Raw genomic sequence first — 17285 nt, 5'->3', positions numbered from 1 at the left:
TTAGAGAAATGGCTAGTGGTTATTCTTTTTCCCACTCCTTAATCAGATTTTTTTAAGTATGTAACCCCTTTAACTTTACTTGAAGTATTTTGGGGTGGTCTTAACAGGGAAGAGGGTGAAGGAGAAAAAAAAATCTGCTTAGTACCATAAAAATATATGCAAACAAATGTGATAGAAATAAATGCCTTAGAATGAAAAGCAGTAATTAATTCATATTCATCAAGGTAGGCTTCCAGCAAGTGGCTCTGGTTCCTACACAGAACAGTCAGTAGAAGAAACTAGGAAGAGATCTGCCAGGACCCCAGATTACCATCTCTTTAGTCAGGAGTGCCCTCAAGGACTAGAAGTCCTATCATAACAACTTGATCTATCCTTTTTGTCCTCGTTGACCAAGTGTCCTAAGGCAAAACTGGGTTGGCCACCAATTTGTCCCCCTTCACAAGAGAGAAGTTAGATGAAATCATCCAACGGAAGTGTTGGAGGAAAAAGCCCTGTTTTAGTTTCGGAATTCCAAAAATTGGAATGGATTTTACAGTGAGTCTCTACCATAGCCCCACAGTTTTCTTTACTCAACAGTTTCTCCCAACAAACACACTCTACTCTTGCCTTCTGGGCCCCTGATTCTCATGTAGTAATGTTACCAGACCTTAAATGCCAGGCTCTTGAGTATCAAGTCCTAAAAATGAGCACGGAACTCAGTACAAGTCAAGCAGATAAGAGTTTATTGAAAAGAACTTGTGCTAAATGGAGTTACCAGAAAAGAGAAGCCAAGCTCTCCAAGGGGTTCTTGTGGATGGCTTGTACAGGGGCCTTGGGGTGGGTGATGAGGTCAGTTGTCCCATGATTCTTGTCTGTTGGTGGTAGATCCCAGGGTAGTCACAGGATGTTTTCCATGGTCAATGGACCACCCAAAAAGCCTGTAAAATAATGCGCAAACATTCGGGTTACCATTAATGGACTGAGAAAGAGGTTGGTGGGGAGTTTTCTTGAGGGGTGGAGTCAGAGATTCAGAATAACCAAGTTTCTAAAGCTGAACAGAATTAGTTTAAAAAAACATCTTGGGCCTCCAGGTAAGATGGCAATGTAGGTAAACGTGGTACTAGAATCCTCCCACAACCACATCAAAAATACAACTAATCGCCCAGTTGGCATGGCTCAGTGGTTAAGCATTGACCTATGAACCAGGAGGTCACATGCCCCGGTTGTGGGCTGAATCCCCAGTGTGGAGCATGCAGGAGGCAGCCAATCAATGATTCTCTCTTATCTTTGATGTTTCTATCTCCCTCTCCCTCTCCCTTCCTCTCTGAAATCAAAAAAATATATTAAAGAAACACACAAACAACTAATCTTCAGAACAACCATCATTCAGAACCACCTGATATCTAGGTGAATGGAAGTCCTAAGGAATTAAAGAAGAAGCCACATTGAGACTGGTAGGAGGGGCAGAGGCACAGAACCATTTGGTGTTTTTTTGTTTTTTTTTTAAGTATAGAGGGCTTTTATTATTTGTAACATAGGCACAATTATTTAAAGTTAATAAACTTTTATTTATTTAAGGAATTTCAGATGTTCTTAGTTCTTCCACTGCCTTAGTTCCTCCTGAGTTTGAGTCTTAATCATTTTACTCCCTTTTTATGCTCAATCCTGATGTCATTTCGGTCTGTCCACAATTCTTTTAGTTGAGCTTCTTTGATCTACACTTGAATATGGACATGCTTCAAAAACTCTGCACCTATAATCGTTGGGAACTAATTTCCTCAAGCAATTTACTTTAGGGCCATGGTTAGGGTCTGAGCAGATGGATCTGCCTGGTTTTTTTCATTTCAGACACCCGCTAACCATGAGTAAGTGCAAATCTTCACTCCTAAGCTATCACTCCCTAGAATAGTACAGATCTTCAGGATATAAAAAAATACCTAAGATTAAAGAAATTAGAAAGATTATTAAGTCTGTTGCAGTTTTAGCAGCTGTCTTGTAACTCCTTCCCACAGATCTAACAAATAGTTCTGTGAATAAAGGAAGCAACATACTTATTCTATGAGGCGTTTCCAACGACGTAAGTCTACCATTTGGTGTTTTTTAATTGGGAGAAATATCTTGGCTGTGGAGGTCCCCCCTGAGAAGCAAGTCATCTCTGCCCCACACCAGATCCCTCAGCCCAGGGTTCCAGTGCCAGGAGAAGTCCCCATAACTTTAGGCTGTAAAAACGGTGGGAATCAGGCTGAGAAAGACAGAGGGTAGGAGGAGTCCCAGGCATTTCTTCTTAAAGGGCCATGCACAGACTTACTTGGACTTACTCCCTCTGAGCTCCAGCATTGAGCAGCCACTTGAAAGGAACCAGGGGTATACAGGAAGGAACTAAATTGTCTGGCACCAGGGCAAGAGTTGGGAGGGCGGGCAGCTTTCTTCCAGACAGAAGTGCTGGCAGAGGCCATTGTTCCTTTGCTGAACCCTCCCCACCACAGGGCTGACAGGTGGGCACCATATCTGAGTCTCTATCAACCTGGCTCACACTGTTTGCCCCACCCTGATGATTCCGAGACCCTGTCTGCACCCAACTTGCAGGCTCACTGAAGCCATTTCCAGTGGATTTTCTATACAACTCACCTCTCTTGCCTCATGCTTTGGACTTTCCTAAAATCTCTGAAACAAGCAGCAGCTGGCCTCGATGTGTTCTGTACCTCTCACTAAGTGGCCACAGGCCCAGCACGAGCGGCAGCCTACCTTGGTTCACAGCCTGGCATCTCCTGGGCACCTCCAAGCCCAACACAAGTAGCAGCCATCTATAGATCACTCAGTAGGTAGTGCTGGGTGGCCCCAGGCAGGGCACAGGCAGTGGTTGACTTTGCACCTCCCGGGAGGCCCCAGTACCAGTGCACCTGGTGGACATCTTCAGACCATGCTCAATTACAACCCCATCACCTCCATGAGCGACACACTCAAGGGGTGGACTCCGTGAACACCAAAGCCCCATGGAAATCCTGCTTCCTAGGGTTGCACAGCAGCTCTTTTGCTATAGTAGTTGCAGCTGGTCCTCACAGCCAATTACCGTATTTTCCGGTGTATAAGACGACTTTTTAACCCAGGAAAATCTTCTATACGCCCAGTCGTCTTATACGCCAGAAAATACGGTATCTTGGGAATCAATCCTTCCCAGTGATGCCAACAACAATCAAGGCTCAACTACAACAGGTCAGTGCACACAGCCCACATAGGGGCACATCTGAAACACCTACCTTAGGTAACTTGGGAGGTTGCACCACTAGGCCCAACAGGACACCTACTACACAAGGCCACTCTACCGAGTCCCGGAGACACAGAAGTTCTACCTAATAGACAGAAACAAACACAGAGAAGTAGCCACAATGTGGAGGCAAAGACACATATTGCAAATGAAAGAACAGGAGAAATCTCCAGAAAAAGAACTAAATGAAATGGAATCAAGTAAACTATCAGATATAGAGTTCAAAACAATGGTTATGGGGATGCTCAAGGAACTTATTGAGAACTTCAAGGAACTTATTGAGAACTTCAACAGCATGAAAAAGGACTTAGGAACCATAAAAAAGAACCGTCATAAATGAAGGATACACTAACTGAAATGAAGAATAATTTACAGGAAATCAACAACAGAGTAGAGGATGCTGAGAATCAAATCAGGGATTTGGAATAGGAGGAAGCAAAAAAAAAAACACACACACACACACACACACACACAAAAACAATAACACCCAATCAGAACAGTAAAAATCAAAAAGAATAAAAAAATATCAAGATAGTGTAAGAAGCCTCTGGGACAACTTCAAGTATACCAACATTCACATCATGGGGGTCCTGGAAGGAGAAAAGAAGGTGAAAGAAATTGAAAACCTATTTGAAAAAATAATGACAGAAAACTTTCCATATCTGATGAAAGAAATAGACTTACAAGTCCGGGAAGCACAGAGTCCCAAACAAGATAAATCTAAAAAGGCCCACACCAAGACACATCATAATTAAAATGCCAAAGGTTAAAGACAAAGAGAACATCTTAAAAGCAGCAAGAGAAAAGCAGTTAGTTACCTACAAGGGAGCACCCATAGGACTGTCAGCTGATTTCTTAACAGAAACTTTGCAGGCCAGAAGGGAGTGGGAAGAAATATTCAAAGTGATGAAAAGCAAGAACCTACAACCAAAATTACTCTACCCAGCAAAGCTATCATTTAGAATTGAAGGTCAGATAAAGAGCTTCCCAGACAAGAAAAAAGCTAAAGGATTTCATCACCACCAAGCCAGTATTACATGAAATGTTAAAGGGTCTTCTTTAAGAAAAAGATTTGCCCTGACTAGTTTGGCTCAGTGGATAGAGCGTCGGCCTGCGGACTGAAGGGTCCCAGGTTCGATTCCAGTCAAGGGCATGTACCTTGGTTGCAGGCACATACCCAGTAGGGAGTATGCAAGAGGCAGCTGATTGATGTTTCTCTCTCATTAATGTTTCTAACTCTCTATCCCTCTCCCTTCCTCTCTGTAAAAAAAAATCAATAAAATACATTTTAAAAAGAAAGAAAAAGAAAAAGATTTTAAAATATGAACAATAAAATGGCAATACATATCTTTCAACAATTGAATCTAAAAATCAAAATAGATGAAAAAGCAGAAATAGACTCATAGATACAGAGAACAGTTTGACATTTGCCAGATGGGAGGAGGGTTGGGGAAATGGGTGAAAAAGGCAAAGGGATTTAGAAGTACAAATTAGTAGTTATAGTATAGTCAAGGGGGTGTAAAGTACAGCATAGGGAATATAGTCAATAATATTCTAATAACTAGGTACTGTGTCAGATGGGTATGAGATTTTTTGAGATTATCATTTAAGTTATATCTAATTACTGGGGTGTACACCTGAAACTGATAAAATATTGTATGTCAAGTGTAATTGAAAAATAAAAAATTATTTAAAAAAGACATCTTAGAATCTTCTATTTAACTTCATCATACATTAAGAATAAGAACACACGAACACCATATGTTTGTTCCATTTAATTTCACTCATTTAATAAATACAACATTGAGCATCTACTGTATGCCAGGTTCTGTTCTAGGCACTGGAATATAGCAATGATCAAGGACATACAAAGTTCCTGCTCTTAGAGAACTGGTTCTGTGGGGGAGACAAATAATAAACAAGTCAATAAGTATATGTCAGGGGGTGATAAATTCTATTAAAAAATAAATTTAAGCCGAAACCGGTTTGGCTTAGTGGATAGAGCATCGGTCTGCGGACTGAAGGGTCCCGGGTTCGATTCCGGTCAAGGGCATGTACCTTGGTTGCGGGCACATCCCCAATGGGGAGTGTGCAGGAGGCAGCTGGTCGATGTTTCTCTCTTATCGATGTTTCTAGTTCTCTATCCCTCTCCCTTCCTCTCTGTAAAAAATCAATAAAATATATTTTAAAAAATAAAATAAAAAATAAATTTAAGCCCTGGCCACGTAGCTCAGTTGGTTAGAACATCGTCCTGATATGCCAAGGTTACAGGTTTGACACCCAGTTAGGGCACATATAAGAATAAACAATGAATGTATAAATAAGTGGAATAATAGATTGATGTGTCTCTCCTATCGCTGTCTCTCTCTAAAATAAATCAATAAATTAAAAATAAGCCCTGGCCCATTTGGCTCAGTAGTTAGAGGGTCAGCCTGTGGACCAAAGGGTCACGGGTTTGATTCCCAGGCAAGGGCACATACTTCGGTTGCAGGTTCATTCCCTGGCCCCAGTTGAAGAGCAAGCGGAGGCAACCAATCTATGTGTCTCCACCACATTGATGTTTCTCTGTTTCTCTCTCTTTCTCTCTCTCTCTCTCTCTCTCTCTACCACATTGATGTTTCTGGGTTTTTTTTCTCTCTCTCTCCTGCCCTTACATCCCTTCCACTCTCCCTAAAAATCAATGGAAAAATATCCTCACTCCTCAGGTGAGGATTTTAAAAAATAAATAACAATAAGTTAGATTTTTAAATAAGTAAGTAAATAAATAAATACATAAATAAATTTGTAAATTTGAAAAGCAAGATAAGGGCCAGCAAGAACCAGAGATGAGAAATAAAGACTATTTCACAAGGGATGGTTAGGAAAGACCTCTTTTTAAAAATATATATTTTTTATTGACTTCAGAGAGAGGAAGGGAGACGGAAGAGAGACTGAAACATCAATGATGAGAGAGAATCTTTGATTGGCTGCCTCTTGCACGTCCCACACTGGGGATCGAGCCCCCAACCCAGGCATGTGCCATTACTGGGAATCGAACCATGACCTCCTGGTTCATAGGTCGATGCTCACCCACTGAGCCACGCCAGCAGGGCAGGGAAGACCTCTCTTGGTGACTTTGAATCATAAATCTGACAGAAGTCAGAGAGCAAGTTGCATGAACAGTATCTGGGGAAGAACCTCCAGCCAGAGGGAAAAGCCAATGCAAAGACCCTGAGACATGGCCCTGGCAGGACAGCTCAGTTGGTTAGAGTGTCTTCCTGAAATGTCAAGGTTGCAGGTTCAATCCCTGGGCAGGGCACATACAAGAATCAACCAATAAGTGCATAAATAAGTGGAACAACAAATCGATGTTTCTCTCTTTCCTCCTTCCTCTCTTTCTAAATCAATAAATCAATTTTAAAAAACACCCTGAGACAAGGCCATTTGTATGTATATGTGAACATATTATTCCTTTGTCCTACATTAAATATATGATAGTAATTTTATGACAGTGACATTAAACTGCAAAATCATTTTTTAAAATTTTTTTATTAATTTTAGAGAGAGAAAAACATCCATTTGTTGTTCCACTTATTTATGCATTCATTGGTTGATTCTTGTATGACAGGGATTGGCATAGGGGGACGATGCTCTAACTGTGCGACCGGGCCAGGGCAAACTGCAGAATCCGTGGTCTTTCTCATCTTGACTCAGCTAGGTAAAACATTTATGAATCTTGCTGAATGTGCAAATGTGCCTAGAAGTTCAGTAAATGGTGCTGGCTAGATAAATGAGCCAATGTATCAGGGTGAGTATCAAGACCGATGGAAGAGACCCTAGGTGGCCCTGCAGCAGCTGGGTGGGGAAGATTTCTCTCCAGGAGTTCCCTCACCTCTGTCCTCTAGCTCTAATTGCTGTGGACGTGCCGGGCAGCACAAAAGGGCTCCTGAGGGTGGTTCCTGCTGATGCTGGGTAAAGGTCCCCGTAGGCAGAGCCAGACTCACACAAAGTAAAAATTCCTCTGAACTCAAAGCGCTGGCAAGGGTCATGTTGCCGGGAAGAAAAAAGGTTTGGGGTGGGGCGTGTGTATGGAGGGTGGAAAAAGTGGAGGAAGTCAGAAAGCAAGAGACCCGCCCTCCCTAATCGGCTTCCCTGAACTTGGAACCCCTGTAACCAACCCGTTGGCACTGCTCTGCACCCAGTGATGCCCTTATCGTTGAATTGCACTGACTTCTGACGTGTTTGATGTTAATTCTTTACTGTCCACAGTAGCTAGATTGGTCCACCTTTTTATTATCATATAGATATGTCCTTTGCTCATCTATTTATATTAATTTTCATGGTGTAAATTGTTAGACTTGTTCATGAATAATGCATTCTAAATGTAGCTGTGTCCTCCTTGATTGCCTATTGCAGACAGGCCGATAAAGGCTTTTGATGTTGATTATGACTTCAACGATTACAGTAGAAATCAAAGGCTACTTCTTGTCATTTGGAATACTGCTCCTCTGAAAGTGATAACCTCTTCTCTTACAGGTCTTCTCTCACAGACTGGCTTCAGCTGGCCTCAGCAGAACCCTTTCAATTTTTTTTTTTTTTTTTTGAGAGTACGTTTATTAAAGCTGGGGACAGTGAAACAGAGAAGGGCTTAGGATAGAAGCCACAGGAGAGAGCCTCGGTGGGGCACCTTGGGCTCACTGAGAAGTCAGAGAAAAGGGGTTCAGCGGATTAGCTTGGGTCCAGCTGCTGCTGCCCATTGCTGCCCTGATTACAAGTCTACTGAGGTCCCTTGGAGTTTAGGAGGTGCATGCCTGTGTGGAAGAAGATGGGGAGGGCACTGAACCCTTTCAATTTGAAGCAGAAGACCTGGGTTCTTATTTAGATTCACCAACTTCTGTATGACTCTATTGCACAATCTTCTAGTGCAACCCAGAAAAAGCTCACGGGGCGTGCAGACAGGGCAGAGAGGTAAAATTAAAAAGTAGGTGTGTTAAAAAAAAAAAAGTAGATGTGTGCCCTGGCCGGTGTGGCTCAGTTGGTTAGCGTTGCCAGGAGCACTGAAGGGTTCAACTCCCAGTCAGGGCACATACCCAGTTTGATCCCCAGTCGGGGTGGATACTGAAGGCAACCGATTCTTCTCTCTCTCAACCTCTCTCTCTCTCTCATCATCAGTGAAAAACATACCCTCAGGTGAGGATTTAAAAAATCCTGTCAGAAGTCTATACCTCTTCCCTTTCAGGGCCAGCTCTCTGAAACACTTTTTCTCCCCACAAGGACAATTCTTCTGGGACCCTCAGGTTCCGGGTGTGATGGGTGAATAACCCTTGCATGTCATCTTTGGCAGATTCCTTCCAATTATTCCCTTTACCTCATCTCTGCCATCTGTTTCTTCTTACAGGCCTCCAAAGAGCTACTTTTCTAAGCCGTGGCCTTATCTATGTTCCCATTCTGATATTTTTAAGAAAAAGACTCACAGGGATGATGTAAAATGGCTAGAATGCCAAAGATAACCACTACAGAAAGAAATGTGGTGAAAAGTCCACTAGTGAGCCCAGACATTCAGAAGATAGAAAAGGGATAGGCGAAAATACACTCCACGTGAATTAAAGACCTAAAGTTATAAAAGAACTTCAAAATTATCTGAAAAAATATAGAATATCTTTATGCTCTTTTAAAAAATATATATTGAATTTTACAGAGAGGAGGGGAGAGGGAGAGTTAGAAACATCGATGAGAAAAATCCATCAGCTGCCTCCTGCACCCCCCCTACTGGGGATCGAGCCCACAACCAAGGTACATGCCCCTGACCGGAATCAAACCTGGAACCCTTAGCCCGCTAGCCAACGCTCCATCCACTAAGCCAAATCGGTCAGGGCTCCTTATGCTCTTAAAGCAGAATTTCTTAAGGCAAATTATGAAAAAGCAGAAGTCATAATGAACAATTTTGATAAAATTTAGTATAACCAATATTAAAAACTCCTACATGAGCTCTAGATGGTTTGGCTTAGTAGTGGATAGAGCATCAGCCTGCATACTGAAGGGTCCCAGGTTCAATTCCAGTCTGCAACCCCAGGGCTCGTGTGGGGTTGCAGACTCGATCCCCAGTAGGGGGCAGGCAGGAGGCAGCCGATCAATGATTCTCTCTCATCATTGATGTTTCTATCTCTCTCTCCCTCTCCCTTCCTCTCTGAAATCAATAAAAAATATATTTAAAATAAACGAAACTCCTACAAGAAAACATCTTAAACAAGGTTAAATTACAAGTGACAGATGGGAAGACAGAGAGTAGATATCTGCATCAAACAGGTTTATCATAAAAGGATTGTTACCTGGCATCTATAAAGGAGTCCTACAAACTGATGATAATAAGGAAGATAAACAGCCCAATAGAAAAATGAACAAAAGGTATGAATTACCAGAAGAAATTAACATAACCAATAATACATATAAAAATACATATAAAAATCATAACCAATAATACATATAAGCTTTCTCACATAATCAGAGAAATACAGAGTAAATGGACGAGATTCATTTCACATCTATTGGGTTAGCAATAAATTAAAAGTCTGACCACTTTAAGTATTGGTGATGTCTACAAGAAACATCCAAACCTGAGTTTGAGCCAAACTGACCACAATTTCCAGGAAGCAAAGATCTCAAATGCTTTAAAATATGTCAGTTTGCAGTTTCTTTTATGCACATTTAAGGAGGGACCTTAAAGCCCGGTTGGTGTGGCTCAGTTGTTGAGTGTCGACCCATGTACCAGGAGGTCACCGTTAGATTACAGGTCAGGACACATGGCTGCGTTGTGGGCTTGATCCCCAATAGGGGGCGTGCAGGGGGTAGCCAATCAATGATTCTCATCATTGATGTTTCTACAGCTCTCTCCCCCTTTCCTTTCCTTTCTGAAATCAATAAAAATATCTATACTTTTTAAAAGGTTAACCTAGATGCACAAGAACAATGGGTAGGGGTTACTTAAAAACCTTTCATTAAAAAAAAAAAAAAAACAAAAACACAAAAAAACCTTTCATTAAAGAAGTTATAGGCCTGGGGCAAAACTACCCCCCATGACCTTCCCAGTTAGGAATTTATGATCAGATCACCCTGTGAGGTTACTCTTGGTGAGATTTATATCAGCACCCTTTTCTTCCATCATGAGGGTGTAGAGAAACTAGGAGGACTCTCTTATCTTGTGAAACTGATACAACTGCTTTGGAGAGCAACTTGTTATTTGTCCAAGGTTAGCATACACACATCCTTTGTTCCAGAGTCTATCGCCTTAGAGCCGTGTTTTTCAATCCATTGGTGGCTCCTGAAATCAGTCAAGTGAGTCATGTACAGCATTTTACAAAAATGAAACAATGTAAAACATAAGAAGTGAGTTTTGATATAAAGTGTTTACTATGAGTTATGGTTAAAAAACAGTCTGAAAACACTACTTAAGTTTCTTAAGAGAAACTCTTCTACCTAAGAACAAAGAGACATCTTCGAGGATGTTCCCTTAATGTAGTGTTTGTAATAATGAAACATGAAAGCAATGTAAATGTCTATCAGTAGCAAATAGGTAAACAGATTGGAGTGTATTCTTTTTTTTTAAAGTATTTTTAAAAATATGTTATTGATTTTTTACAGAGAGGAAGGCAGAGGGATAGAGAGTTAGAAACATCGATGAGAGAGAAACGTCGATCAGCTGCCTCCTGCACACCTCCTACTGGGGATGTGCCCACAATCAAGGTACATGCCCTTGACCGGAACCTGGGACCTTTCAGTCCACAGGCCGACGCTCTATCCACTGAGCCAAACCGGTTAGGGCTGGAGTGTATTCTTGTGATGGAACACCACCGCACAGCAGCTAAAATTAATGAACTTGGTCTATATCATCACATGGATGAATTCTGAAAACAAATTTGAGGGAAACAAAACAGAAAAATGCTACATTGTTAGGGGTAGAAATAGAATATTGGGGACTAGCTATAAGAAATAAAATAAGAAATATTAATCATGCTCTGTTAACTGTGATTGTTTTGATTAAAGAAAGCACGTCTGAACCTGGCTGGGAGTTGTACATCCCCAGGACCCGGGAGTCAACCCTGGAATGAGGTCCACCAATGGCGTCCCGCACCAGCTTCCCACAGCCCACCTTGCCTACTTCCCCACGCCTGGGATTCCTGCTCCTCCATGTAATCTTCGTCCTCCCCAATATAAGCAGCTGGCTTCTGGGGGGCTGGAGAGATTTTTGTGGGTGACCTGCTGCTCTCCCATTCTCTCGGCAGTATTGGAGTAAATGCTCATATGATTCAACCCTGTCTCCGCTGAACTGGCTCAAGTAGTGACAGGCAGTCCAGACCCACTGGTTGTCCAGTTACAACATAAAAACCAAATATATGATTTCTTATTTTATGTTGAGAGTACGTTTATTAAATTTGGGGACAGTGAAACTATCCTAAAGTAAGGGCTTAGGATAAAAGCAACAGGAGAGAGACTAGGCCAGGCTGCTTTGGCTTCTAGAAACATTATGGGAAGAAATGAGCTGAGGCGGGACTGCTGTCAGCTCACTGGGAAATCAGAGAAAAGGGGGCCTGGGTGACAGGTTCAGAGGGTGAGCCCAGGAGGAGCTGCCACTGCACATTGCTCCCCTGTGCAAATCTCATGGGGCCTCAGAGTTTAGGAGATGCATGGCCGTTGGAGGAGAAGAGGAAGGGAAAGGCTCAAACATGCTCCGGAGGGCAGAGTGCGCCGGAATATTTAAAACATTAAAAAATACCATATACTACTTATTTATATACAAATATAAATTGTTATATAAATGCTCAAATACAGGGTATAAATGTATACACACTTTAACATCTGCTAGCTTAATTGATGTTTCTTTTTCTTTCAGATATAAACACTGGAATATATAATTATTCAGAGTGTGTAAACATTTTTTTGGGACACCCTGTATACACTATATATACAAAGTATTAAAAGTGGACTGACATGAAGGGGCTACCTAAAGGAAGAAAGGGAAATGGGGCTTGGGAGAAAATAGGTATGACATTATTTATTCATTTTGGGTGGTAGATACATAGATGAATGTTATAATATTCTTTTTTTTTTTAAATATATTTTATTGATTCTTTACAGAGAGGAAGGGAGAGGGACAGAGAGCCAGAAACATCGATGAGAGAGAAACATCGACCAGCTGCCTCCTGCACACCCCCTACTGGGGATGTGCCCGCAACCAATGTACATGCCCTTGACCGGAATCGAACCTGGGACCCTTCAGTCCGCAGACCAACGCTCTATCCACTGAGCCAAACCGTTTTCGGCTGTTATAATATTCTTTGTTCTTTTCCTCTTAAAACATTTTTAACACATAAGAAAGAAGGAATGCAATTAAGAAGTTTTAATATAAACCATTGGTTATTATAATTTTTTCATCCTGGGATTTTATTTTTTTTTCAGTGCTTTGGGAAGAATAACTTGTCGCAAACCAACCTGTCAAACTCAATGAATTAGCATCTGCAGGTGGCAAATCACTGCAGTCGTTATCTGTACCAGCAAGAGATTTATCTTTCCCTGGAAAGATTCCAGTCGTTCTTATCTTAGCACACACCGTTCCCTCCTTCCAAAAAGCCAGTCCTCGAAGTACGTGTCTTCCAGTTAGTCTCCAGTTTATCCTGTGATCTAGTTCAAACATGACTGCTCTTCACCATAACCACCACCAGAATTTGTCAGTTCACTACTCCTTCCTTTAACTCTCACTGTACCTTAGACATTTTCCTGTTACAGCACCTATCACGTGATAGTACAATTATTTTTTTCCTCTTAAAATCTTTTAAAATTAGTGCTAACCTTTACAAACTTGAATTTCTGGCTTCTCCTGAAAATGTGGGGGATCGGACACAATGTAACTAAGTCCCCAGGGCATCTTTCCCAGGGGGCTCTCATTCTCTCCTGTGTGTTGGCCCTTCTAGGCATTTGAGTCCTAAACCCAGGACTAAATAAGTAAGTAAACCTAGAACTGATATCACAGATTGTGTGGCTTCAACAACTAACATTTATCTTCTCAGTTCAGGATGCAGGAAGTCCAAGACCAGGAAGCCACCTGGTTTGGTTTCTGGAAATGGCTCTCCTTCTGGCTTGCTGCCTTCTCACAGTGCCCTCACCTGGTGGAGAGCGGTGAAGAGAGAGGGGAGAAGGGGAAGCACAATTATTATTATTTTTAAAAATAAATTTCTATTTATTTCAGAGAGGAAGGGAGAGGGATAGGTAGAAACAACAATAAGAGAGAATCATTGATTGGCTGCCTCCTGCACGCCCCCCACTGGCCATGTGCTCTTTACCAGAATCAAACCTGGGACCCTTCAGTCCACAGGCCAGCGCTCTATCCACTGAGCCACACCGGCCAGGGCGGGCTACAATTATTTTTAAATGTCAATCTTCTCTACTAAATCTCTGAGCTTTTAGAGGGAAAGGCCTGCCTCTCATTTGTCTTTATTTTCCTGGGACCTAGCAGAATGGTACAGAGCAGGCCCTCAAGTGTTTGCCAAATGAACAACAGCAAATGCTGATGACAAGCTAAATGACTGGGGTTTAGGGAGCTCAAATCTGGTGCCCATTTATTGTAGCACAAATCTGGGACCATGTAAGATGATCACCAGCCTGGTGGTTCCTCACTATCTCTTGTCCAGATTGCTGTAAAATAACTTTAATGATATCCTGAACCTCCAGTCTCTTCCCACTCTAATCCATATTAACTCCAGAGTAATTTTTACAAAATAGCACCTTCATCTTGCCATTCCCTTGGGCACAATGCATTATGATTCCCTAGGACCTTTTATTTTTTTATTATTTATATATATATTTCTTTATTGATTTCAGAGAGGAAGGGAGAGAGATAGAAACATCAATGATGAGAGGGAATCTCTGATCGGCTGCCTCCTGCACGCCCCCTACTGGGGATCGAGCCCACAACCCGGGCATGTGCCCTTGGCAGGAATCAAACCTGGGACCCTTCAGTCTGCAGGCTGACGCTCTATCCACTGAGCCAAACCAGCTAGGGCCCCTAGGACTTTTGAAATCAAATTCAAAACTTTAATCTTTACACCTGAGGTCCCCAAGCAAATCTAATCTTTACATGAGGCCCCAGAATACCACCTCACTCTGGTATTCCAAACAATCTCTCAAACATTTTATAATGTAAACTATACTAAGTAGGGCTGTAATCTTTTTTTCATTTTTTAAAATTTAATTAATTGATTTGAGAGAGAGAGAGGGAGGGAGGGAGGATGGAAAAGAGAAACATTCATCTGTTGTTCCACTTAGTTATGCATTTATTGATTGATTTTTGTATGTGTCCTGACTGGGGATGAATTCACAAGCTTGATGTATGAGGACGATGCGCTAACTGCCCAATCAGGGCCAATCTTTTTTTTTTTTTTATTAATATGTTTTTATTGATTTCAGAGAGGAAGGAAGAGAGAGAGAGAAACATCAATGATGAGAATCGCTGATCAGCTGCCTCCTGCACGGCTCCAACTAGAGATGGAGTCCATAACCCAGGCATGTGCCCTGACTGGGAATCGAACTGTAATCTCCTGGTTTATAGGTTGACGCTCAACCACTGAGCACACCGTCCAGGTAGGGCTGTACTCTTTATCTGTCTAATCTCTGATTTATCTCAAGCAACAAAAACAATGCCTGGCCTGGGCAGATGCTCAATAATTGTGGAATTAGTGAATAAATTAACTATTTATTAGTGAATAAAAGAACACAAAATATAAAGCAACTTCCTTTCAACGGAATTATTATTTTTTAAATATATACTTATTGCTTTCAGAGAGAGGAAGAGAGAGGAGAGAGAGGGAGAGAGAGCTAGAAACATCAATGACGAGAGAGAATTATGGATCGGCTGCCTCCTGCACGCCCCACACTGGGGATCGAGCCTGCAACGCGGGCATGTGCCTGACCGTGACCTCCTGGTTCATAGGTCGACGCTCAACCACTGACCCATGCCGGCTGGGCTCAAAAGAATTATTTTGAGAGGAAAAACATTACTTTATACTCAGGTATATGTATTCGGTTAACAAATACTTAATAAGCACCTCCTGTGCCAGGGACTGTACGAGGGACCAGAAATACAGTGAGCTTAGAATCAAATGGGGAACAGTCATTGAGAGCATAATGCTGTAGTTAATTATTTTAAGTGCTATGAAGGATAATTATAGCTGGCTACAAGATGAATAACAGGGAAACCTAACTCTGTGGGCTTAAGAAAGAGTTTCCTGTAACAGCGATGTTTATATACACACAGCAGTAATTCATGTGCCCGGTCTGTCTGGGTTCAGCTGCTGACTCAAAGACTGATTACTTAACCTCACTTAGAAAGTGGAGCTAACAATGGTACCTGCCTCATGAAGTTAAGTGAGGATTAAATGACTTAATACAGTAAAGCCCTAAGAAAAATGATGGCAGTAGTGTCTGCTCAGTAAGTGTCAGCTATTGTTACCACCATTTCAGCAGGAGCCTGAAGGACAAGCTAGAAGGGAGGGAAGAAACGCCAAGCAAAGAGCAACACGGGTGCAAAAGCCCAGGGCAGTGGTCGGCAAACTCCTTGGTCAACAGAGCCAAATAGCAACAGTACAACGATTGAAATTTCTTTTGAGAGCCAAATTTTTTAAACTTAAACTTCTTCTCACGCCACTTCTTCAAAATAGATTCGCCCAGGCCGTGGTATTTTGTGGAAGAGCCACACTCAAGGGGCCAAAGAGCCGCAGTTTGCCGACCACGGGCCCAGCGTATAAAGTGGCCTGCCTGGCCTTGGGCAGAACAGAAAGGCCAATATTCCTCAGCATAGAGAGCTAAGGGGAAAGAGCTGCAATGAGGCAGGAGACGAGGCCGGGAAGGTAGGCCTGGTTAAGGAGTCTGACCTTTATCCTTAGGGTCAGAGGAAACTTGAAAGCCCCTCATTTCCCCCCCCCCCCCCCCCAAAAAAAAAAGCTCTAGCAATGACACGAATGGATGTTTCCATTGGGAACAGCATCTGGGGCTTTTCCACCCGGTGACCTTCTGTACCTGGCCCATCATCCTTGCCCTGCTCATGTCTAACTGCCTCCCGCAGAAACCTGCGTTTGTTCTAGTATTACTATTTATTGTTTCCCACACAAACAACTGTAAACCTAAGTTTGTCCCACCCTGTATTCATATGTATTCAGGAGGTCTTAACTGTTGGAGGCAGCGAAGTGCCACTTCTGGGAATCCTTCCCAGCTTCAGGTATTAATTTGTTAAACATTAATTAGGGTATAGCAGTGAAGGAGACAAAACACTTGCCCTCAGCCTAGTTAGGGAGCCTGCCAAACAAGGAAACAAAACATATAAACGATGCAAGTGGTAAGTGCTATAAAAAAAAATACACAGGATGATGGGAGAAAATGTGTGTCCTTTGGTCAGAGAAAAACTTTCGGAAGAAAAATGACATTCAAGTTGAGACCCGAGCCTGGCCTGCAGGAGGCGCTTCACGAAAGACATTTCCCCACCTCACTTGGGGAACGCCGACCAAAGGAAAAGCGGACTTGGTTCGCCCAGCGGCCGCTCCCAGGCTCCCGACCTTTGCCACCAAATGCTAACCGGCCATGGACGGTTCCCGGCCTAGTCACGCCGCCGCCACGAGAGGGCGCCGCGGGCCCTCCCAGCACCCAGGAGGCGCCGCGGCCGCAGGCATTGCCCAATTGACATCGGGCACCTACCGCGTTCAGGCGCCGAGGCAGGAGAGTCGGACAGAGGGCAATCGCGGCCCTAGGGAATCGAGAGGGGTCACTCAGAGAGAGAGGACGTCCTCAAGATCACAGACCCTACCACGGGCAGGAGCACTCGCTCCGTCGGGGATAGCCTGCTTCCGGCGCCCTGAAAGCAGGCAGCCCTGGCTGCGTCCAATCCCAGCCCTGCCTCTGCACTCCGGCTTCCGGGTGCGTTCAGTGCCGGGTTAGCGCGAGGCGAGCGGTCCGTGGTGGCCAATCAGGTCTCAAGAAAGGCGCATGCGCCGTCAAAGGGACGCGCTGGACGGTGAACCTT

General features: G+C 42.9%; 1 long non-coding RNA gene across 1 annotated transcript; it reads right to left on the bottom strand.

Moving 5' to 3' along the window:
* Nucleotides 1-705: 705 nt before the first annotated feature.
* On the bottom strand, nucleotides 706-17166 carry LOC129149795 (uncharacterized). Its single transcript, XR_008556611.1, has 2 exons — nucleotides 16961-17166; nucleotides 706-917 (listed from the first exon to the last, which is right to left on the bottom strand). It is a non-coding gene; the product is annotated as an uncharacterized LOC129149795 (long non-coding RNA).
* Between the last annotated feature and the right edge of the window lie 119 nt (nucleotides 17167-17285).

This window comes from Eptesicus fuscus, chromosome 7 (assembly GCF_027574615.1).
Source record: "Eptesicus fuscus isolate TK198812 chromosome 7, DD_ASM_mEF_20220401, whole genome shotgun sequence".
NCBI lineage: Eukaryota > Metazoa > Chordata > Mammalia > Chiroptera > Vespertilionidae > Eptesicus > Eptesicus fuscus.
This window is presented reverse-complemented; position numbering and strand designations above follow the sequence as displayed.